This window comes from Larus michahellis, chromosome 2, assembly GCF_964199755.1.
Source record: "Larus michahellis chromosome 2, bLarMic1.1, whole genome shotgun sequence".
Classification (NCBI taxonomy): Eukaryota; Metazoa; Chordata; class Aves; order Charadriiformes; family Laridae; genus Larus; species Larus michahellis.
Window position 1 is genome coordinate 106,299,516 of NC_133897.1, and position 26,280 is coordinate 106,325,795.

Genomic DNA, 26,280 nt, shown 5'->3' on the forward strand with positions numbered 1-26,280 from the left:
TTTTGATATCAATGTAATGCTGGCAAATTCCTATAGTAGTAGAATTAGGGAGGAACAGCTCTTGAACTGCCTTTTTCATGGACCAACAAGACTAAAAATGTCACAAGATGCAAGCTCTTGTGCTTTTCCTTCTACCTTCACCTTATAAAGACTCTGGTTATGTTATTACTAGTAATAGATACCTAAAGCGCAACAATATATAACCACTTAATGTATGGCATAAATAAACCAGAAAGGATTTATATAGGTTCCGAGACCACACCACAGGTATCATCACCAGGTACAACACGGCAGACCACTGAGCACAGGATCAAGCCCAAGATGAGTAGACACCAGTCAAACCTTCAGTATTTCTGTAGTTTAAAACCCAGTTCTGTCAAACAGCTCGCTCTTAACATCATATTTGATGTTGAAAATGAAGCTGTTCTAACTCAAAAGTGGGTTGACTTTTTGTAACATAAATCTTTTGTTAATGTTCATATAAATCAAGTATAGCTGAACAGATTCTTAAAGGATATGACCAAAAATTAATTTGCCACATTAGCTTCAGGTTAACAAATTCTTCTGCTTGGAGACAGTCATACATTACCTAACACATTTTAAGGTTCCTTGCAGCATACTGCTTTTCCTAACTTTTGGAAAGAAACCTGTTGTAGCCTCACCGTTTGTGCACAGAAATAGCTAAGATCAGTAATTCTACTGGAAATATTAGCTAAGTCTTTAACATAGTGCTTTTCTTCAGTCATTTTCCAAGTATCCAAAAGAAGTGAAACATGTTTTTATGATCTTCAAAAGGAAAATATTTATGCAACATATGCTACATCTGCATAGGCCAAATATCCAAATGTACAAATGCATAATACATAATACTTTGGCTGTGTCACAGAAACCAATAGAGCTAAACATTCTTGTCTTTCAAGCATTGGGATTTCCAAATGATCACAGTCATAGAGGTTTTGTTTCAATATTTAATCTAATTTAAGACACAGTCACAATTCAGCACCATCTCACTACCTATAAAGAAGACGACGAATACACAAAATAAGAAAAATACCACTTCTTGAGCTGCCACCACCATTTTTACCAGGTAACAACACAGATTTTTGTATTCTTCCTACAACACTTTTTTGTATATTGATACAGTATCTGCTACAGTTCTAAGCAAAAGCATCAGTCATCTGCAGACAGAAGAACTTTTCTTTGACGGAAATAGAGAACATTTTGGTTTAATGTTTTCTCTATTTTTTTTCCCCTCTGGTCCAAAAAATAGTATATAATTCCTCTATGCGAAAAGGTGGAGACAGTGCAGTTAAGATTTTCAGTGTAAGACTTGCATTGCCCTAATCCTCAAGCGAAATTTAGAAAGTAGTAGTCTTAAATTGAGATCAGAAGGACAAGCAATTTAGTGATGATCCATAAACCTATAATGAACAGCAAAGTTCCTTAACTTGATGCTCAATACATTTTTATTTACTTCTCATTTTGGTCCTATGCCAGCTCTTTGAGGGAAGGGGCATGAATTTGTACAGAAGAACCCAAAGAAAGTAGATTTACAAGTACTAAATTCCACTTTGGTTTTTATTTTTTATGCTAATCCTGGCATTAGAATTCCCAAAGCACTTCTCAGTCAGTGTATTACCGTCTCCAAGTATTCAATACCCAATCTGCAGTGTTTGTAAAGGATGTGACATATGGAAAACAGACTTACTTTTTTTTTTTCCAGTAAAAATTCCCCCTTTTCAGACAATTAATTCTTTCAATGAAATCATGGATATAATAAAGCAAAATCATTTTAACGAGCTCCTTAAATAGCCTGCACAAAACTGAATGTGAACAACTCAACATACGACCTTTGTGTCAAATAAACATCTTCTCATTTTCAAGGGCATAACATCCTTCCTAAATCAAATCACAGGTCTGTCTTATGGCCTTACAAAGTTACCTCACTTCCTTCAGAGAGACTAATCCAAGAGAATAGTCTCCTCAACAATGGAACACAGAAGACAATATCATTGTTGGTTCAAATGGAACAAAGATCACCTTTATTTTGAGGAGTATTGGATGCTAACCATTGCAAACATGTATTTTCCCTTTGCAGCTCAAGAATGCCGGAACTTTGAACTTTGCATCGTGAGCCTGTTCTTCATGTAAAGCCACTCATTTTCCTAGGGCAAGAGAACCTCCACAGGAGACTTCCAAACAAGCTACAGGATTTCAAAGACTAAAGACTTTGAAACTTCCACACTGATGTATCTACAATAGTTAAAGTAACAAAATAAAAAGCCCACTGATAGTCATCATTTGACTATCACTGAAAACGGCAAGTTATCTGGACCCATGAACTTCATTTTCTCGCAGGCATCAGGAAGACCTGTAATGGCATCATGGGGAAATGCACCCTGCATTACAACTCACATCCTTCTGGCTTCTACTTCCAAACCACTGAAAGTCATTCTGGGGAGGGGTGGAAACATAAAGGAAATTCTTAAGAATTCCTGACATGAAGAATACATACTTTAATTCACACACACACAAAAAAAAAAGAGAGAAAAAGGGAAGGCTTCCTAGTCATCACCCACTCACTTCAGAAACAGCCAAACGCTGCTAAATACAGCATTGACCACCGATTGTATCAGCTTTGAAGAGGGAGTCAAAAAAGAAAGACATGGATGCAGAGTCATTTTAAGTGCTGTCAGAATCAATAGGCACACCCAAGACAGAATAAGAGGAAATGCATTAGCATCTCCTAAAAAGTGAACAACCTCCAGATTTTCAATTTTTGAAAATTTAAAAAGGTCTGTATATTTTGAATTGTAAATTCAAAGAATTTTGGCTATTTCCAGAGTGAGGCATGCATATAACTATAGCAAAAAAACATCCAACAGAAACTTCTGAGGATCCAAGAAAGATCATATTGGTATAGCACTGTGATATTTATGGATGAAAAGCACTGTTTAAGTGTTCTCAAAACACTTTAGAGAGTTTATCAGGTCTGGGAAGGAAACTTGCAGGAAAGAAATGTTCATTTTTAACATACAGTAATGAGTCCCGCGGTTTCCAGGAACTCTCAGAATGACATGGTTTCATGTGAGATGCAATTCTCACCAACTTCACCAATTAAAACTTGAGAAAAGCAAAAAGTAAATGCAATTTGAACCTCTTTTCTACCATAGGCTGTAGGACCCTCTTACGTACAGTGGACCACGCTGGAATTCATCAGAGGAAGCGCACAGGCACCATCTCATGCCGACAGCCGGAAAAAAAATGTTGAAAGTCTTAACTTTTTCCTGCACTTTGGTAGCAAAAGATAACACTAAGTTGAAATTGCTGTTACTTGGAAACTGGCTCTTGGAATTTTTACCCTAGAAACCTGCTCCTAAAAGCCCCCGACTCTGTTCTCCTTTAAAACATAAGCAGTATGAATTTCCTAGACTGCTATTCTCATGTTCAATATTTGCCAAGATTTACTAAATTTTCATCAACTTTTGCTCAAAATTAAACCTAAAAGACAATAAAAAAGAGATGGCTTTGTTGGCCCCTTGTTTTACACTACCGTAATCTCAGGAAAAGCAACAAGAAGCCTCCATCATCACAGCCTGGGACACATTTGTCTACCAACACAGCATGAGCAGGCTCGAGGAGGAAGAAGCAGCAGCAGCAGCAGCAGCAGCAGCAGCAGCAGCAGCAGCAGCAGCAGCAGCAGCAGCACAGGCTAAAACCAATGGCCAAGTCTCCACCAGCTGACAGCCCAGAACACTTTTTTTTTTCCCATTAAGTTGAACCAAGATCCAGAAAGGAAGTAGGAACTAGAAAAAACTAGAAAAAAGGAAGTAGGGGGGAAAAAAAAGAAAAAAAGATGCATTTTTTTTTTGCATTGAAATGTTCTCTTCATTTTTTTCATTTTTTATATAACAAAAAAAAATAAAAAGAAGATATTGAGTATTTTTTAGTTATTTATTACACAGCTATTCACCGAGAAATAGCTCACTGAAGATAAAAAAAAAGGAACCATTTTAAATTAAAGGTAGGCTGATAATAGTTTGGATGTGTTTTATCTACACTTACTGCAAGTATGCCAAACTATCCAGAACCAAATTAATAAATAATTTAAAGAAAAAAAAGCCACAATGAAACAAAAAAAAACCCAAACAAAATACAACACCCCACATTTAATGTGAAGTTACAACCAAAACTGTAGAAAAGGCATAGAAAGGAGGAAGGATGGCAGAAAATAGAAAAGGAAATTCAACATGCTTTAAACACTAGTATTTTCTGAGTAATCATTTTAATTGCCTTGCCTGTAGTTCTTTAATGACATTCTACTAATGTAAACCAGGCCCACATGGTTTAGCTTACTGTATCTATCTCCATCTTTTGAATGACTGGGGCAAAGAATGCATGTAATAATTTGTGTGTAAATGCACACGCTTCTGTGTTATTGTGCATCTTGTCTTCCTCCTCTCAGCAGCTTATTCAAGTAGCTCAGCTGAAAAGAGCTGCATGAGTTTTTGGTTGAATAGGTAACATAAGGAGTTAGGATTATTTGTGTGGTAGGTTAACAAAGTTTCCAGACAAGAATACAAACTGTACATGTGCTTCTAAAGAAAAGGAGAAATTAATAAAAATAAAAGCATTCTGATGACACCTGGTGGCCACTGCACACAAGGAAGTAATTGCATTTCATCTCAGAAAAGAAGATCAAACAGAAATGTGTGACACGTTTCTCTGGCAAGCTTTATCTACAGAAATGACAGCTGGTATTATTATCAATTAGAATATACACTCATTGGAACATGTGCGTTTACATATCTGTATATATTTGTATTATCGGTATTAAAGCACATAGACATACTCAACAATCTGAACGATTAGCTTATTATATAAAGGCAAAACCTGGTTTTCTGTACAATAAACCAGACGTGAGCACACGGGAAGTATTTCAGCTCAACCCTATAAGACATATGAAACCCAGGCTTTCTTTTCCGTTTTTATTTTCCAGCTCGGTTGCTTAAATAAGGCAGAGGGCGATGGGGGAGAAGCACGGTGGAAGCAGGGGGCTGCCTGGCAGAGGGGTGCACCTGGAAGGTCTCCGTGCTATAGATGCTGCCCCACGTCCCTGCCACAGCACGCCAGTCCTCCAGCACACTCCAGCAAAGCGTAAGTAGCAGCCTTCACTTCTTTGTATCACTGCATCTCTAACAAAAAGAAATTAATAACCACCATTAGATATTAGTATTAAGAGGTGATAGCTGTACAAAGTTCTCAGCTGCAGAGGGGATAAACCCTTAATGCTCAGGGGAAAAGCGGCATGTCAAATCACACCTTTTCTCCTTAATGGTTTCTTACAATACATGCAAGCAATCACAACAGTGCTGCCATCTCCTCCGCAACGCATAGGGGGATATTTTTTCCTGATAACCTTAGATGATCATCACTAAGCCTTAAACCATGCATAGCTGCGCAAAGCTTGGCTTCCTCCAAAATAACTGTTATTTGCTTTCAGGTGAACAAACTCATGCTTCATCTGAAGTCGCTGAACGCCTTTTAAAGCTTCATACTTCTGCATTCTGAACAGTTCAGGGGGTTACCACAGAATTTTATTCTAATTTCCATCACTGTCTGTGTCACAATGGAACCCAATACAAGAGAGCAATGGGAGGCATACAGGTGTGACAGTGGCATCGTAAGTCCAAGCACTGGCAATATGAGATGATACAAAAACTATTCGTGACTTCTCTGGTACCTGTGATACCAGTCAAGAGCTACCATTATGGCACAACCCCTCAAGCCCTTCACCAGAACTAAGCCATGTAGCTACAAAAGGTGCCTTCACTCCAGCAGATGACAGAGGAGAGGCTGAAAGCTGAGCAGTCTCCCACTTCTCCTCAGCAAAACGCACTCTTGGTCAGCGGATGGAAAGCAGAGGTGAACAAGGCAGGAGGCAGTGCTATAGCAAAGGGCTCTGTACACCTGGCAGAGAAGGACTGGGGTGCCTCAGCAGCATCCACCTTGGACCATGGCCTGTGCAGTGAAACCACATCTCCCCAGGATGGGTCCAAGCCAGCTAGAATTGAAGGAAGGAAGGAACTGAGGAGACGGGACAACCCCTTGCTAACACCACCATCACCTATAAAACACACATTTGCCTCTTGTTCAAAGCATTCACAGTACTGATACTTCGGGAACTACTACCGTGAAGGTTGCAAATGACACTGCTTATCAATAGCACCCATTTCCCCCCATGCCTATTTGTTTCCATCCAACAAATTTGGTGCCGACCTAAATCAGTCCCTGAAATTCAGCTATCGTCCAGAACCAGCAATATGCCTAAGCACGTGCACAGTGCCAGCAGGATTCCTCCTAGGCTTGACATGAGAAACATGTGTCCAAGTGCATCCCTGAACAAGGACTCACCTGGCAATTAAAGTTTTTATTTCTTCTGCAGAAATGGCACATGCAGTGCGACGTCGGGATCAGTGGCACTGGGGACCTGACGCCTTCCGTAATACCTACAAAAATGATGCAGCTTCATTCTGTTACACCTAAGAATTGCACCTTGCTTACTAGTTTCCTGTTACTTGGGTATCTAGTGTGCAAAATCTTCTCATTATTTTGAAGCACACTGTGTAACAGCTACACAAGATTACAGTGCATTTCCTTCAGTTGTTGGTTTGTCACAAACTCGAATCTCCGGTCGGCAGCCACGCTATCAAACAGCTCCCTGGGAAATATCAGCCACGGAGCCCAAGGGGAGGGGAGTCTCCTTCATCCTCTGGAGCCCGGCGGCCACACAGAGCCACTGCTGACCTGGCTGGTGGCTGGCACGATCAGGGTGGCACCGCAGCCCACCTCCTCTGCAGAGTAGCATGACATGTGCCGGTCAACTCAGTGGCCCCTTCCATTGCCTCCTGCTCCCCACACCCCTCCTGGGCAGGGAACGCAGCGTGTCGCCGGACCCTTCCCGGACATGGCTCCTGGTGTCACAGGAGGTCTCAGCAGGACCATGCGGAGCTTACCTGGGCAAGGGGACCTCAGGAGCTGGGTCAGGGCTGCAACTCATGCCTATGGCCTCTGTATTTCCTCGATACATCACTCTCTCTCGGGAACGTGTTAGGAGAGTGTTATTGCTAAAAATACTACTAATTCCCTGAAAAGCACCGAGTTAAAATCAACGACACAAACTTTCCTGAGATCAATAGGTTTTAATGAACGCAGGAAACCTACTCTGTGGCAACCACCGGCAAGTACCCGGAGACCAAGCTAGAGTAAGAAATTACACCTGCTCCAACGCTTTCCTGGGAGAAAAAACTGACATATTACTAAGTAGGCTATCGCTCAGCTCAAGCGCCCCCAGGATCTGAGGGACCACAAGCTCACCCTTATGGGCGATCTGCGTGGTGATTGATCACGGCGGAGCCCAGCTGCGACACAAAGTCGGTTTTCCCCACCGCAGACAGGGCAGCGTTGTGGCACCGTGCTGCTCTCCGCTGATCCAGCAGCCCTGATCGCAGACCCAGCCCATTCACCTGATGGAGCAACGCAGGTACAGAAAGCAGACTGCAAGCCAAACAGGCTGCTTCCTACAGCAAAGGGTGCTGGCGTAGCCCGTTTTTCTCTCAGGTGGTAAGAAGAATATTTAGTCCCGTTTTTCAGTCATCAACAGTCATATTCCTGGTATTCGTCCTGGGAAAACACTTTTGACAAGTGCTACAGGATTTTTCTTCCTAGTTGTAATCAACAACGGAAAAGAGACAACAATCTAGAATTAAAGCTTACAGACAACAGGAGCAAAAATGTTGGTTTATGTCTTTTACAGTGAAACCTAATGTTAAGTGTGCTGTTCCATCTTGTATTATCCAGAAGACTTGAGCATTACATCCTATTTTTTCCAAGCACTATGATTCAGATTTCCACTTTCCGGTAAATTCCATAAATATTTGATAATTAATGCAACTTCTGTTTTGTCAGTTCTGCAGCCTTCCTCATTCTATAGCACCAAATTCTTCTGCTTTTCATGTAAAGCAAGCAAGGAATTCACTTCCAACAGTAGTTGTGTAATTCCATTTTACAATTTAAAATATAATTTTGTTGCATATACACCATTTTTCCAGAATCTAATATCCAATATTATTTCTATAAACTAAACAATACAGAAGATTTTTCTGGCTAAACCCCTGTAACAGCACAAATCACAGCAATATACATATGCAAAGGTTCTTATTACAACGATTATACTTTTCTCATCAAACTCCTGCATTATTGTGCTAAGGAGATGTAAGTATTCTTAAATGCATGTAAAATGGAAAAATAAATAAATACCTCTTTAACGGCTATGAATTCCTCACAAAATCCTCCCCCCCCAAATGTGTACACTTGGACTCTCAACTACTTAGTAGGCATCCTAATGCCACTATCTCTGTTTTAAATGACTCAAATACCTACATATGTCTAAATCCAACTGAAGTCACTGGGAACAGGGCATTTGAAAGTCAACATATTTCTTCAGGTTCTTAAAAAAGATTCAGAAAGTAATGATGTCAGATATCCATATTTCATTATTTTATCCCCAAAACTTGTTATTCAGAATTGAACAAAATTACATAAAAACACATTTTTCTAATTAAAATTAGGGGTTTTTTTTTATTTTAAGAACTCAACAATTAAGAACGCTTAGCTGCATTAATAACTCCTTCTCCAGAATGCTTCAAAAGAAAAATTAAGTTACGTTAGACTATTTTTAATAACTTGTAGATTTTAAAAGTGCCCAATTATAAATGAAAAAAGGACTACAGAATAAAGGTAGCAAATGCACAAATTCAATGCTATTAAAAGGCAGACACATGAGATCTCATGTATCTTGTGCCATTTGTAAAAAGGTTGTTTTATTATCAGTGTAACTAATCACAATGAAGCCATCTCTTACAACCAAAGACATTATAATGAATTTTCTTTACAGCTACAGAGAAATGGGATTTGCTGTTCCATATCAAACTAGAACAGGCTGTATAAATTCTTCTTCATATTTATTGTTAAATGTAATTTTTATCTATAAAATCAGTCATGAAATATTAAAAACTGAAACAACAGAATTTATATCCTTTACTTAATTTAGTTTAAACGGTCTATTCACTAAAGAGAGGGAAAAAAGGTTACATATGTATTATACCACACCCTCCCCTCTCCCCCTTAAGCGTTTCCATTATAAACCCCCTAGTTTTTGGAATTTATAACTTGGCTGTAAAAATTCACTTCATACTTAGAGTTGGTATACTTTTCCTTTTACAAATTTAAAAAAAAAAATCTGTTCCAAGCGGAAGGCGAGAAAGGATGTGAAAGAAAAGAAGGAGAAAAGCAATCAGATTAAAAACTTTAATGCTTGGCAACTGAAATCAGTAAAATAAGGGCCATCTACTGTAATTCAGACCCATCTTTCACCCTGAGGAACCGGCAGGAGATGGTCAGCCGGCTGCATGGCAGCCCCTGGGCGCATGGATGCCGGGTACTGACCTCCAGCTGCTGCTGACCTGCGCCAGGCGCAGGCTGGCAAACTGGGGAGGAGAATCCTCCCTGTCCTACTGCTGTCTCCTGGAGTCATCCGTACTACTGGGAACCGGACGCGCTGAAAATGAGTGAGAACAGCAAGAAGCATTAAAATCATCTGCGTTGGGAGAAAAGACAAGACAAAACAAACCATCACATCTTATAAGCGAGCAACAGAAGAAAGAACATGTAAAAATGGGCTCTCCCAATTAAAAGACCTAAGACTTGAGAAATCAGGAACTGGAGATTGGACAACGTATGCTGCATTGAAAACTGCAACAGAAAGATAAAACTAGCCAAAAAAAGATCAGAAGTTCATGGAAACCAAAGAATTAAAGGGTATTAAAAGGGCTTTATTTAATACAGCATGGCAAACAATTATATGTAAGAAGGCAGATTCCAAAATGAAGCGTGAAATAAGGCAACAAGAGACAAGCAACCTATGACCTTAAGGTGTAGGCTACAACCTTGTCGATTTCCTACTACCAATATCTTATTTTCAGCTTTCCCCTAGAGCATGACAAAAAAAGGACTAAAGCAAAATGTACCTTCATATTCAGAGTCCCCATTTTATGGTCTGAAAGGAATAGAAAAAAAGCAGCAAGGGACCAAAACCCTGCTTTGGTTCTCACAATGCAGCTGGTGAGTCGGTCAAGCTATGCTGGGGAGCTACCTGCCATCACTGTCCCAGGGGCACAAGGGAAGGTATCCAGAGATGCTCCCGGCTGCCCCAGATGATGCTGCACTCCTTCCTTCAGAGGAAACCAAGGCCATGGGTTCAAATGTAGCCTTTATTTAGTCCGTAACTAACTTTATTCATCAGAAGAGACGTTCACTTAGCAATTCTTTAACTACAGTCCACTAGGCTGTACATAGTTTGCAACCCATCCCCGGAACACCACATATGAGTAATGTTTACAGATTCACTGGTTCTCTACAGCGATTCAGGTTTGGAGATGGTCATGGTTAAAAGAATAACCTCCACATGAAGACCCTTTGCTGAACTAAATTAATCTGGCACACATAGACAGCAGAGGATACTTCCGAAATGTGGATAAACAAACAAAAAAAAAAGTGGTAGAAAGGTATTACCTACACACCCTCCTGCCACACACTCAAAAAAGGTACATGAGCAAAAAGAACTACAAAGTAAGAATTTTAAGGATCTAGTAGACATTGATATCATAATTATTTTAATATCATAATTTGATTTGCAATAGAGATGAATAGCAAGGAGCAAGAGAAAGAATGAGAAAGTCAGTGCTCTATGACAAACATATCCTTAAAACAACCAGAGTCAACAATAAAGGCTGCAATTGTAAATTCCATTACCAGTTTATGGAGTTTATGCCAGACCACAAAAAGGAAAAAGATGAAGGAAAAGCAAAGGCTGAACAAGGTGACAAGGATGCTTTAAGGGTTTGGTTGGCCCTATGGAACAAAAATCTGCACTCAATTCCAAATATTCAACAGTCCAAAATTACTTAAGCCTGTATGCACCAGGGATGTCAGGCACCGCTGAAATGCTCAATGCCAAGCTTTAAAATGTCTGGAACAGAAAGTGAGATCTGGAGTCCTGAGTTAGGTACTGGCACCTCACATACCATACACAGAGAAAAGAAAAAAAAAAAAAAACAGCTCCTGCTCAACCCATGGGGGACAGCCTCCTCAGCTAGAGGAGAAAGACAGCAAGCCCAAGTCCTGAACCCAGAAAAGAAGAGCTGTTTGGCCTAACAACCTGGACAAAAGGAAGAAAACATCAGCTCTGCTAAGCTGCTACCGCACTGTTTACCTCTCACATATCTGGAGAGCCTTGTTCTTGTACCCATGGCACGTCAGCTGTCCCAGCATCCTGAAGAAGGCACCTAAGCGAAGCCCTCACCTCCAAGCCTATTGGAGCTGCTCAGCAATAATGTGATGTCCCCTACTTCTGAAAACAGAGCAGAGCTTCAAGCCTGCACATCTCAAGCAGGAATCAGTAAGTTTTCGTGATGATACAGTAAAATCCACATATGCTCTAACAGTATTTTTATTTTTTTTATGTTAAAAAGTGCATAGATGCTAAGATTTTCTATTTCAATTCATTGTATTTATTTATGGTAAAAATGTATTCATTACAAAAACAAGTATTGACCAAACATAAGCAAACACACATTAGTTGTTCTACCATTCAGCTGTTCCTTAGTGGAAAGACATCAAAAGTGCATTAGGAGCACTTTGTAGGACTGTTCAAATAAGTATCTAAAAGAAAAACCTCAAAAATATTGTATTTAATAATAAAGCACATTTTACAAAGTACTGGAATTTGGAGGAGTACTAGCCTTGGAAAATGTTCCTTTAAGTTACTCTTATTTGTAATGACTGGCATGACTCTATTATCCATACATTTTTACATTGCTTTATCCAGCCAACGCACTAAATCATTAAAAATATACAGGCCTGAGCTTCAGTTTGACCTGCAGTGACTCCTATATGTATTCCCAAAATTAACACAAGCACTGAATGCTACTAATCTTCAACTTGTAATAACTGATCAAAGAATACTGCCCTGTAATTCACTGCAAGCTAAAATCATACTGCTGAACTGTGCATTTTCAAACAAGTGGTTTATAGCTCTAGATTTAAAATGCAAAGTTTCCATTATATTTAATAATTAAAATGCATGCTGTGTTATGGTTACATTTGGTGACTGGATTAGTAGTACCCCAACTGAGTTAAACAATGCCTTTTTCCTATTAGAGTTCATATTACCATATTATCTATTTGTTTAAGAAAAGGAAGAAAAAAAGCACAGCAAGGAATAAGGAATAAAAAAGAAATATGAATATCAAACATACTGAAAGACAGCGAGGACCAAGACAGCGAGAAGACCTGGTATCAGCAAAAATCTACGCTAGCTGAAAGTGGAAAAGCTGAAACATCTGTGTATTTAAAGTATGAAAACTTTTTTAAGAAAAAGAATATTCTCCATTTGTCAATAAAGGTACTAAGTACAAGGTTTAAAGCTCAGTCTTGTTTTCCTAGAGGTAGTCTCTACAAATTTAGGGAATACAGACATCACTGTCAAAGAGCGGACTCTCTCAGGCTGTCAACTTCTTAATCAGGGTCTGACTTCACTGGAAAGTGTGAAATTATGTAATTATTTATGCTTGACAATTCTGATGGTTTAAGCAATTCCAGCAATATGAACATCATCTTTTACAAAGCAAAATTCCTACTGCAATTTTATACTAGGGAATGTGCCATTCTTTTTCTCTGCACTTTCTAGGTGGTTTATTCAAACAAAATTTAAATAATACGTGAAGTATTTCTCCTCTCTCAAAACAGATACCATTGAGCTTAGAAACATAATTTAGAAGGATGAAAAATAATTTAAAAATAAAATCAAAATGAAGCCATGGACACAGTGTTATCAACTGAAGTTTTCACAAACACTGTCAGTTAGATTAGGTGTCATTTAAAACTCTGTAATTAAAAGTCTAATGACCTTTGAGTACTTATAACAAATGTACAAATAAAATATTATTTCACCCCATGAAAAGACATACTTCTTACACTTTGGCACATCCATACAACATTTAAGTATAAACTTCAGAGATTAACTTGGTTTTCATTTAAAGTCTATCTTAATTATCTTGGTATCAGCAGCAGATTTGAAACCAAGCTTGTATGCCTGAAAGTTTGCCTATAGTAGCTGGTGTAATGCATTACCTCTGCCTGTATGCCACCTCCTCAGAAATCTACCCCCCGATAGGGTAATTGCCCTTTGCATACAAAATACAAAGGCATGCATTCTCTGACAAAAAAAAGTTTATTCAACACTGTACCCCAAAATACACTGTACTGATACCAGCAACGTTAAAAATCAGGATGATGTGAACAAAGAAAAAGAGCAGGTATCCCTGCAAGTCAACCTCCACCTGCAAAGGTTTTTCACCTGGAAAGAAGAAACCGAGTAGCCCAAACAAAGCTGGAAAATGCATTGCCAGGTTTTTTACTTGTCTTTTCTGAAGAACTGTCTACTGTACCTAATAACCTTGTACCCAAGGAAGATTCCTCAGTTTTGAGAGAAGGAGCTCCTTATGTCTCATCACGTGTCTGCTTTGGAGCAGCACAAGGGACACCTCCAACGCCAGACCTACATCGCCTTTCCCTTCAGCCTCTTCCTCTCCTTCCTTTCTCAGGTTGCCATCCCTATTGCAAACTCCTTGGGCGACATAAAGAAAATCAGACAAAGAACAAAGCCTACATACAACCCTCTGCAGGTATCATCAGAGGCACACACAAGAACTCAAAGAAAATACTTGCCAAGAATTTTCAAGCTACCTAGCCTTAGAATGGCTCTCAAATTCACAAGTCTGTAGCTTTGACAATTAGAGTCTCATCAGAAACAGTTAAAAAAAAAAATGTTTCTTCGTAAAATATATGTGCAAAGCTCTTGGTAGCAACAAGTAACACTGTTTTACACAATCTCTGCTCAAAAACCAAGCTCTGTTTTTTGGGGTGAGATTTGGATTTGAAAAAAAAAATACAATTTTATTTCTTTGGTTTTGTATGCACAAATTATGAGATGGATAGCTTGTGTCAGGTTCTGATTTTGATCATTTTGACATAAATTGAAAAAATTCTGTTAAACTAAATGGAGATAGTCCGATTTATAGTCAGGTAAATGACATCAAATTCTAGTCCCAGGTTTTCTTTCCTTCCTGATTAAATTACATTAATGTACATTTAAAACAAAGCAACTACTGCTAGTCCTACTATTTTTTTTTTTGAGCAGAATAACTTAACTGTTAACAAAACACCACATACACATATACGTGAAGTCATCAGGGTTCTTTCATATGTCTGCCATCTACCTGAAGCCTTGCAGTAGCAAGGCTTATAGCAACATTATCATATGTGGCACCAACATATTGCCCTAAATGTAGAACAGAAGTGAACCTGCTTCCTGTGAGGGCCTACAGGCCACTGGTTTTCCTCAAAATCCTTTTTATTAACCTGACACATGTATGAGATCTCAAAAAACCACAACACACTGTCTTTTTACATGGAATGCACCAGAAAAAGGCCCAAAAACTAAATATTGCATCTTCATGTTGCTAAAAGGTTTGACATAGCATTTATTGCCATATTACCCCTAATTAGCAGTTTAAGCTTGTTAACAAGAACAGTTCTTTTCATTTAAGGCAAACAGGAATTATCTTTCCATTGTATAGGTAAAACTTAGAATTTATGAGCTGTCCTATTTACAAGATGAGAGAAACTAGGAAACGATTCATTAAGACTTGGGTTATAAATTCAAAACATGAAGCATAACGTGCTTAAAGAAGAAGGTTTTATTTTTAAAAGCATTCATTAGGCTCTCATCTCCAAGCTTCAGACTGGTAAATAATTTAAAATGAAAATGCAAACAACAGGAAGAAAAAAAACCAAATGCAATTCAAATCATTCCATTGTTGTACCAATAAAACTGAAAACAATAGAAAAGAAGTTGGCAGATTTTGAAGACAACATCCAGAAAACATTTTTATGTACTGTATCTTTGAACTTAGATATTATGCTAGCGCTGGATCCCATCCAAAAAAAATTAACTCTGACTTACAACAATCAGGCTGTGCCCAGTAAAGGATACGATGCTAAACTAGTAATTTTTAGTATTCATTGCACTTTATTCTCCAGCTGCCAAAACAAACAAACAAGCTGCAGCTTATGGGTGCTTTTAGATTTTTTTATTTTTCCATTTTGACTTTTCAAAAATGTATATCCTATTAACAATTCATATGACATAAGGCGAGAACCCCCTTCCCTTTAAAGAGTAAGATAAATCCAGGTTTGCCTCACATGGGGAGCATGAAAAGAAACAGCCTTTACTTCACTGGCATCGAAAAGGGGAAGTGAAGAAGACAAAAGTAACAAATCCAACAGAAAACAAAACACAAGGATCACTGCTATCCTTGCTGCACATCCAGTGTCCCAAATCCAGTGTCAACACACCCCTGCAGAAGATGTGTTAAAAAGCAAGAAATTAGGAGAGAGCAACATTTTGCCTTTATTGGATTTCTGGAGTTTGCTATCCTTTCCCCAAGTACTGGGAACAATCCAACTTAAAATAACATATGATTTCACTTAAACATTCGATGGAAGACAAGCATGCAGCAGGCATTTCTTCCTCCTTGCTAACAGACCACACGGGACTGCAAAATGCAAAAGTGCTCTATTTCTATGCCATGGTTCTCGGGGAGAAAGATGGGCACATATGCTGGGCATCACGTGAACGTCAAGACGTGCTCCTCAGAAGCTGTGAGCTTACCGCCCACACCCCACATGCCAGGAAATCTGATGCTTTTTGGCCACGTGGGACTTCCCAGAAGGCCAGCAGGAAACCTGGCCCTTCCAGCGAGCCCTGGGCACACCTTACAGCCAGTGCGGTGCCTCCCAGAGGCACCAAACCCCCTGAGCAGCAAGTCTGATGCTTCCTCACATGAACCGAGACCGCTAGGTCACCCTTGTTCACGCTCTTCCCTCAAGCACGCAAGTGGGGGGTCCCAACATGCTACGTCCCACGGGTACAGGTCAAGTACGCAAGTGTCCTCCTGCTAAGGCTTGTCTTAAAACCAGCTCTGGTTTTAACTATCTCATACATTTATGGCAAATCTGTTCTACTAACTTACCAAAAGCAAACAAACCAACCACTAACCCACCAAATGGAAAAAGGGCGCAGGCCACAGGCTCTCCAAAGCAAGCCCAAGCTTGAAAACCTGCCTTAAGAGAGAACTCACGCATCCAGAAGCATAAAGCCATACCGGAGCTCTTAAGGGCATCCAAATGACACCAGAACAGTTTGTTTCTGTCTTTGCTTAAATTAGAATTGTCAAGATCTCCACACTTTTCAAACTTCTTGCTGGAATGTTTCCTACAGAAATATTTGTATAACACATAACTGTATGGATTCCATACTAAAAATATCACACGAAACAATGATTTATATATAAAATGATGACTTAATAATACTATTTGGATGAGTTTTGTTACACTTTGCAATTACAGTGAATTTTAACATTGTCCTGGTTTGAGCAACACAGGACTAATTTCTTTTCTAATGCTTGGGGAAACTGCACTTTTAGAAGACTCCAGTGTCTGAATTTGTGAAAATGTTTACTTTATAGCCAGCTGTGGTATGCGGGGTTTCAAGGTCTCAGTGTTTTCGAGCCTTGCCAGGTGCAGGGATGAGGAGGAGCAAGACCTGGGCACTTGACGCAAGCTGGCCAGCAGAATTATTTCATACCATGAACAACACATTCAATATAAATTAGAACACTCTCTCTCTCTCTCTCTCGGTCCAGAGAACTCCTTGCCCTGGTGCCGGACCCCTGATCCCTTCCCTTCCTCCCAAAGCCATTGCGCTTGCAGTGTCCTGCATTTGCTGTCCTCTCCTGGGAGTGCACAGCTTCCTACTCATAGAATTGACTGAGTATAATCCTGTATATTTTATATTGATATCAAGATCAATACTGCTTCATTAGTATTATTAATGTTAATTATTTAGTCTTATCCTATTAAATCTATTTATATTTGAACCCTCATGTTTCCTTGTTTTTCCCCAATTCCCCTTCCTGGGTGGGAAGGGTTCACTGGGTGATAGAATAATTGTCTAAACTACAATAAGTTGTTGTGGGTTTCTCAAGCCATAACATTTATATGTATTTCTTAAACCTTTGTACCTATATTTTGCAAGAGACTTTTGAAATACCAAAGATGGGGCTAAGGACAGCAAGAAACTTTCTTTTTAACTACAATGAGACAATACCAGACAGGAAAGCATCTATATATATGTTTGTAGCAAACCAGTAAGCTATAGAGATGCGGATATCTAGATCCAGACATTGAAATACTGTATACTCTAACTACTCTGCATGCCTCCTCCTTGGCCATTGCATATGCCACACACACATACAACAGCTTGTATTTTTAGACTCAGAAGGGCAGAGGCAATTAAAATTTATGCCTGTACCACTAAGGACCAAAGGAAAATAAGAACATTCACAGCCCAGTTAAATATAACCCATAATGTTACAGACAGTAGTTCAGCAGCAGGCCAGACTACTCAGAAAAAAGGTCAGCCTGCTGTAGAACAAACAAACCAACCAAAACAAAGCAAAAAAGCAGCAATCAACAACTCTGCTAATGCAGGACTGGAAAGCAGTCATGAGTCACGCAAACAAGCATTTTACTTTTGGAACATCATTACTGCTTGTTTCTAAATGGCACTTGGGTTATTTCTTTGTAAAGAAACATATGAATTGACTAGCACTTCGTGCAGTTTTCCTTCTCATATTGAGGAAAGAAGGTAACTAGACTTCTTTCTGCTCTAAAGCTATAAATTGCTGATGTTTGTAAGTTTAGGACACAACCTTTTTTCATCTTCATATGTTGAAGAACTGATATTAAATAAAATAAGAACATTTCCACACTTCTATTTAACATAAACACCTAGAATGGGCTACAGACTCGTCTGTAACTACAGACCCTTTGCTGGCAGAAGGCAGAAACAGGATAACCAGAATTCACAGTTGCAGAGCAACAAGGCGGGTGCGGTTCCCCTCTTTTAAGCATACAACTTCTTTCTGCGAAGCAAAAGACACCTTTGGAATTTCTGCAGGTGAGAAATTACAGATTACAAGAACAGCATCTTTAGACATTTTTGCTTCTTCACTAGTTTTATACATACGGGCTAAAAAGGACTTTGAGCTTATGTCTTAGCATAGGCCAAAATGACAAAAATTTAAAAAGTACCCAGTTTAGAAGACAAGTAGGTGTAGGTATATTTCATTCAAACTTCCATATACTTTCGTGTAACGCTGTAAGAATGTCGAATGCAAAGGCAGGCAGACCAAAGATTAAACCATGCTGATGTTATCAGAGAGATCTCATGAGAACTTTTGACATGCTGGGCCAAGCAACATTTCAGCGGTTTGCAATGCCACCTCCCGTGCGGCCCTTCTAATTCATTCTCTCCAAGACATCCACAGTTAATCCTATGCTGCTTATTAGCACTAAGCATCAGCAGCGAGGTGACGTACTGCTCATTTCCTACACGCATCTGCCTCCACCAAGAACCACTGTTTTTTGTTCTGCTCATTCCACTCCTGTCGGTTCCTGGGGGAGCTCCCACGCCTGCGCTGCCGCTGGCCAGGCACTGTATGCAGCTGTACCTCAGGCGGCTGCGCTACCACGAGCTGGCAAGGCCAACAGAAAACAATACCTTTCTGGGGTAGAAGCATAGCCAAGAGTGCTCTGCTGGCCAGCTGCCGAGTATCAATCTGCCAAAATGAAAGTACAGAACAGAGACGGCTATGCCTAGTGGCTATTCTTTCTCCGCCACCACAACCCTCGTAAAAAAAAAAAGTCACTGAAAGAATAGCAGACGCTACATCTGTTGAATCATGTCATCTTGTCTTCCCTCCGCCGCTCCCCAAGCCCTATTTTTGGTGATGTGCTCACTTCAAAAGAGTAACTAAACCTATACTCCAGCATGTGCAATCTAAAAAGTGAACGCAGTGATTTTAACATGCACCAGAATACCGCGGCATTAATTTGAATGAATGACTAGACCAGACATATCTTAAACCAATATTTTTATTTGAGTGATGGATCACCCATCCAGTGCAGCCTTTTTGTTTCCCAAGAAAGAGAACATGTAAATTCTAAACCATCTTAGTATAGGAGCCGCTCAATAATTCCAGTTCAACCCCATTTCATAAGCCAACCTGCCTGTATATTTTAGCACATGCACAAAACCACAAGTGTATACACACACAAAAGATAAAACAACAATTGGGTAAACCAAAGCTATGTTTTTCTTAATGTTGTGCACACTAATACAAAACTGCTGTTCTTCATTACAAAAGGTTGATTTTAATGGACTATTGTGACTGACATCTGCTTCACACACATTCTCTCCAAGTAATGTTTTTCTGTAAAAGGAAACAACAGAGCTTAAGTTCTAAAAAAGTTTCTAACAAAGAAAACTTTCATGCAAATAAATTAGAAATTTTTGATGCTGTTACTATACAATAGTTCCCACAGAAGAATGATAGTAAAGGATTGGCTCAATGTTTTTAACTCAGGTCGTTTGAATTACATTTCCCAAAATGCTAATAAAACTGACAAGTTTGAACATACTGAAGAAGTCACAGTCCATCATCATGCTGTCACATCAGTGCATTTGACTTTTTTAAAATGTATGGATTATACAATTACTGCCAGGCTCCATATTTTATATATAAAAGCTACAATCTGATTATATGTCCATGCTGAAATAATTTATGAAATAAGGGTGGAATGACTGTAATGTTACTTCTATGATGAATGTAACTTGCTGTGAGTAGTCTAAGAGATTGCAGGAGAGACCAAACCAAAGCCTGTAATTGTCTTCATCTTTCATGAAGAGGTGTGACCTGGGGAAAATATAGATCCCAACATCCAAAGCTCCAGCCTCATGCAAGCATCTTGATTACTCATGTTCTGATATAGGAATGGAAAAAGAAAATTTACAGTCTTCACAGGCCACACCTTTAGATTATTAAGGTAAGGATCACAGCAAATTACACACAATGTTTAAATTATATGTTAGTCTATTATTGTTTTGCACCATCAGCAAATCATTCCTCCCACTATTACCCTTGCACTTGTGGATTTCCATTATTTACTACTCCCTAGGTGTTACCATCATGCTTACTATGATATAGATGAATATGAATACATGACAAACCCAAGGTCTTCCAAGTCTGCATCAGGACGACTACACAAACAAAAGAGGGTACAGGAAAACAAGAATTAAAACTACAACTATACAAATTCTGCGACCACCAACAGCTACAGCATACAGATTGCAAATTAAATGCTTTTTCCTTTTCTTTCTCCTCAGCTAACACTACATTTAAGATTAACATTGCAGTTCACAAGTCACGCTAATTATTTGAAGAAGCAATAGGAAACCTGTCGTAACAAGTAAAATTAAACGAAATTATAACCTATCCCTCAAACGCCACCTAAAACAGTTAGTTTTGGTTTAATGATCTTTTCCACAGAAGATGCACAACTCTTTAGAAACCTATTAGAATCACAGAATCATAGAACAGTTAGAGTTGGAAGGGACCTTAAAGATCACCTAGTTCCAACCCCCCTGCCCTGGGCAGGGACACCTCCCACTAGACCAGGCTGCTCAAAGCCCCATCCAGCCTGGCCTTGAACATTTCCAGGGATGGGGCATCCACAGCTTTCCTGGGCAACCTGTTCCAGTGCCTCACCACCCTCACAGCAAAGAGTTTCTTCCTATTATCTAATCTAAATCTACCCTCTTTCAGTTTAAAACCGTTACCCCTCTTCCTATCACTACACTCCCTGATAAAGACTCCCTCTCCATCTTTCCTGTAGGCCCCCTTGAAGTACTGGAAGAAAACTATAAGGTCTCCCTGGAGCCTTCTCTTCTCCAGGCTGAACAACCTCAACTCTCTCAGCCTGTCTTCATAGCATAGGTGCTCCAGCCCTCTGATCACCTTTGTGGCTATTTATGGGAACTCGCTTTCCTGAGTGCAATCTCACAGGTCCCCTTCAAGTCCGCTAACACCCTAGCAACAACAAAACCATGCTGAAAATCAGAAGATCATGAGTGCAGGAAGTGATCGTGACTCAGAAACTGCTCTGTTTGGTGAATTAAGCAGAGTAAAGGGAAAACGGCCACAACTGGTCTTTTACCACCAGTAAGAACTGCTTACAAAGCTCTGGCAGTCAGACGCTTTGTCACTCACTGCCAGCTGCACAACTTCTCAAGCTCATCCACACTTAAGCTAACACAACTGTGGGGAAAGGAGAAAGACTAAGAAAAAATGGGGGTTTTGAGCAGCAAAAACGCATTCGAGGCAGAGTTGAACCCAAGCCAAAAGTCACGTCTTCCTGCCCGTGCTGGGGGCCCGACCAAGCCACGGCCCCGGCGGAGTATGGCACCGCGACGCGACGGTACCGCAGCTCAGATTGTAACCGGGCCGGGGCTGCAGGAGCCCCGACTCCCCCCCGCCGCGCTGAGGGCGATGGCGCCGTCGGCCGCCCCAACGGGGACGGTACGGTGCGGCCCCGCCGGTGTCCCCTCATTTTCCCGCCCGCTAAGGGAGGTGCCGGGACTCGGCGGCCGCCACCGCCCCGCCCGGCCTCACGGCCCGCGCATGCGCGGCGGCCCCAGTGAACGGGAGGGGCAGCCCCCACAGCACCCGCTTGCCGGAGCCGCAACGGAGCCGGCCTGGGTGCGCGCCCCCGCTCCTCCCCGTTCCCCTCCATTCCCCCCGCCGCCCCCGCCCGCCCCGCTGCTCTCCTCCTCCCCCCCCAGCAGGCCGCCTGAGGCAGAGCGGAAGGGAAGTGCCGCGGACCGGGCCGCTGAGGCAGCCAATAGGGACGCGGGGCGTTCTTCCCGCCCTCGGCGGCCCAGCCACTCGGCGTGCGGCGGGGGCGAGACAATGGACGGGATTGGCTGGGCTAAGCGCCGCTGGCCGCCCGCCCACCGGGAACCTGGGAAAAAAAACGACGGTAGCGCAGAGGCCCAAAAAGCCCGAGGGGAGACGCCAGCCCGGCCGCTAGCCCCAACGCCGCCCCGCCACCCCATCTGCCCCCCCCGCCGAGGCCCTCCGCGGAGGCCCGACCCGCCCCGCCGAGCGGGAGGGCGAAGCGGCGGCGGCCCGTCCGGCGGCGCTTACCGGGCGGGGGGAGCCGTCCGCCTCCGCTTGTGAGGATCTTGGTCACAAGTGGCGCGCCGTAGATTCGGCGTCTTGCGTCACCGCCCCGCGCCGGGCGCGCGGCGCGGGGAGGGAGGGGAGGCGGGCGAGGCCCACTCACGTGACCGCGGGCGGGAGGCGGCGTGGGGCCGCGCTGCTCGAGCGCCCAACGGCCGTCTCGCGTGCCGCCGCCGGGCGCGAGGGGCTGCGCACAACAGCCGCCGCGCGGGGCGGGCGCCGCCGCCATCTTCCCCTGCCCGGGCCTGGTGGGGGCGCTGGAGCTCGGGTGCTCAGCGGTGTCCTCCTCCTGCTGCCCCGCTCACTCGCCGGGAAGGGCCCGGGAGCCCCGGAGGGTTGCCCGGGGAGTCTGCGTGCCAGGGAGGCCACAGCTCCGGGAGGAGGCAGCAGGTGCGGCCTTGGGAGTGCTCGAAACTGCGCCTTTCTTTGCGCCTGGCAAAGCCTTGTGTACGTGCGGCCTGTGCCACGGCCGCTCCTGGCGCCGGATTGCACGGTTGTGAACTCGTGCCGTGCAGGGGTGTGCGTAGGATAAACTTGTCTCGCTCGGCGTGGGGCGTGCTGTGAGAATCGGTGCTAATCCACGGCACGGGTGTTTGGAAGGAGGGGGAAAGAACTAAGTAGATGAGACAGTGTACAGCAGTTGTTCACTAAGGCTATCGTCTGAAGGTGATATAAACTCGTAAGCAGTACTTTATTTTTCAGAGGGTGCAGTTCAGAAGATAAACTGAATAAGACTGAAGAGAAACTGAATAAGGGAGGGAGGCAATTTGTAAAACATGTTTTGTAAGCTCACAGAGACACCATAATATTGACACGCTTATGTTCTTACTGCCTTTCTTAAGCCAAGTCACATGAGTAGTATAATATCAAAATTCAAGAAGTATAAGCTAAAGAGTCTTTTGACATCTGTGGTGGAATGCAGTTCCTTTTTTTTTGCAGTCACTTCTGAACATGCAGGCTTACCGTTTATGTTCTTATTGCACGGTATTTTTCAGTAGATAAGAGTATCTTGATTAAACAGCATTTGGCACTCTTCAGGGCCATTGCAGTGGGGTGGCAGGAGGAGAGAACACGCCATTGTGAATATGTTTGGAGTTCACTGACTTTCTCCAGTCATACAGTGTACATAAGGCACAGTCAGGCTTACTAATTAGGCCTAACAACTTACAGTTTCATTAAGCCAATTAGTCATTGGCTAACTTGTTAGCCTTATGACACAGCATTGCCAATTCTAGAGTGGGTTGCAAAGACTGCAAGAATAGTTGTAGTACATATTTTAATTGTTCTCTATATAATAACAAATCTACACAGAGGAAGCCTCTTTAATTTGTAGTAAAAATATCTTTGTTTATGCTGACCTTTATGAGGACGTTTAAGAACTTCAGTAGTGTATCAAGACACAAAAGAAATCATTGGCAATTTTAAGAATGATCTGATTAAGAACAGTCTAATTGTTCTTGATATTTTTCAGCGTGGGAAGATAGGTAAAACAACCATTTGATGTCCCTCAAGCTCACTTTTTCTGTGGTTTACAAATTTCATTTACGTGCGTAAGAATTTTTGTAGGTCTGTGCCTCAAATAAGGCCCATACTTAAATATTTGTAGTATCCAGGTCAGCATGTGTGGTCCATCAGTTATTTCATCATCTCTTTACTGAGGGGGAACATAGTGGAGGAGAAGGCATGATCATGATGATGGATTTTTGTAAATTGAAATATTTCTAACAGAAAGTGAAGAGAGGCAACATTTTTTAGGAATAGCCTGAAGAGGGAGCCATTGGCATAGTGCAAGCAACAATTAAGGCAGAATTGCTATTAATAAAAGAAAAATTCTATCTGTAACCAAAATAACTAATTGTGGTAATTTTAAGCTCTACTTATTAAATGTTTACAGACATATCTATATTTAATGTTCTGGTACATAATTTTAAAGTCATGTTGAAAATTTAAATGCTTTTTCTTTGTTCTGAAATCTTTATACTGATTAAAATATATTAAAATGCAACCTAAATAAGTCAATGATGAATTAGCATTACTTACTTAATAGGTTAGTTTATAAATGGATTGTAAACATAGAATGTATTTATTTTCTAATAGGATATGACACTAGGAATGATTCTGCAGTTGCTGTATTTCTTTCACGCCAAAATACTGATTTCACTAGAAATGTTGCTTATTGAAGGCTCAATACCACCTCCTTACTTAGCTGTGTAACTTACAGCTCTGTCTGCCGTTCTTACTTAATATTCCATGTTTGTTCATGTACAGGAAACACACACAGCTTTGTGATTATTATTACTAGAAATGAATAATGTAGCGGGATAAAGGCAGTCGCAATAATCATCCGAATTATGGGGGGTTTTTTTGCACATCAAATTTGTTTAGCAAAATAACCCTGTGACTTGACGATGCTGGTGTAGTTAACGTCTCTGACAGGCCCTGCGAAGGACTCTGCATAGTGTCTGTGGGATAGTCAAATTGTCCATAGACAGTATTGTCCATAAGGGTTTCCTAACCACCATTGTTTTTTCCCAGAGCAGCAAGTTTTTAAAGAAAATCTGCATGTATCTTTATTCTGACAATGCAATTATACCCACAAGAAAACATGAAACAGAATAATCAGGATGTAAACACCAGGAGCTTTTTTAATGTCAATTACCTATGTATACATATGCATGTATACCTTCCCTTTTTTAATGCAAAACACTTTTCTCCCCCATAGAAAAGACAACATTTGAAAAGCCTTATCAAGCGGTGGCTTTTCCTTCAGTTGAAAAGTGGGACTAAATGTTTTTCTCAATGTTAAAAAACAAAAGTTTTGGTTCGGGGTTTTTTTTATTCAGTGCGTGAATTATTGGGTGAAATCTTATTTCATGTATGTTGGTGACTGAAGAAAAGGACCTCGCTGTTCCCTTCTGGTTCTCTTTAAGTGATAAATAAGTTAATGAGATAAACATATGTGTTCTTAGATATTCAAACTGAAAGAAGTGCTAGTCTACTACTGTGTTGCACAAAAAAAATTCACAGATAGGCCTTGAAAAAGAGAACACTGTGCTTAAGGTTTTTTAAGGTGCTTGGGCAGCGACTGCTGGAAGTGTCAAAGTATGTTTCAGTTCGACTGGTCTGCTGCCGCATGCTGGTCAAGCTGATGCAATTTGCCGTAATTGTGTGATCCTGCTCCCTCGCTTACCACTGGTGCAGCACTGGTGTGACAGATTCCTAGGTGAGCTGGTTCTGGGTGACCCAGCAAAAAGCCGGGTAGCTTTCTGGCTGGCTCGGCAGATTCCCAAAGAGACCAGTGTTGTGCTTTAGCTGGGGCTGGCTGAGGCGAGATCTGACATGGGTTCATCAGAAACTGCCACGGGGCAAGTGACCTGGTGGTCACGCTGGCTCTGGAAACCAGAGGAGGTGTGGCTGCATCAGGGCATAACCGCACCTGTGCGCTGTGACATGCCAGCGAGGTCACACCGCCTGTGGCACCCACGCTTACCCTTTCATTACAGGTTGCAGCTTCTTACTCACTTCATGTTATCCTGTGGTTTCGCAGCCCGTCTGCTGAGTAACTTGTTTGAAATACAAATAGTTACCCATTTTCACATAAACAAAATGCTCACCTGCTGTTAGGTACCTTTTGTTATGCGTTTCTGTTTTCATCTAGAGAACCTTATGCAAACAAGTAAAAATGTGATAAAAATCATGTGCTTTCCCAACTTTTCCTGGTGTTATAACTGCAATATAAATGTTCAGGAAAAATCAGAAAGAATGCACGCAGGCTTTAATGAATGCTTAGAAAGTATCTGTTTAAATTTCTTACCATTTCACAAAATCTAGAAAAAGGAAACTTTTAAGCAGCTTCAAAAGAAGAAAACAGGTTTTTTCAATGAAAAATACTATTCATTGCAGTTTAAGTTTGCATGTAGAAGTTACAAGAATTTGAAAAAGAGGATAATGCGTG

The 26,280-nt window shown here is 41.2% G+C and overlaps 1 protein-coding gene across 1 annotated transcript in view; it reads right to left on the reverse strand.

The window, feature by feature from the left end:
- The window catches only part of ZNF407 (zinc finger protein 407), a 355,097-nt gene extending 332,722 nt beyond the window's left edge, over positions 1 to 22,375 (reverse strand). Inside the window, exon 1 of the mRNA XM_074576527.1 lies at positions 22,290 to 22,375. The gene's annotated coding sequence lies outside the window, so the exon portion shown is untranslated. The remainder of the gene's footprint in view (positions 1 to 22,289) is intronic.
- Between the last annotated feature and the right edge of the window lie 3,905 nt (positions 22,376 to 26,280).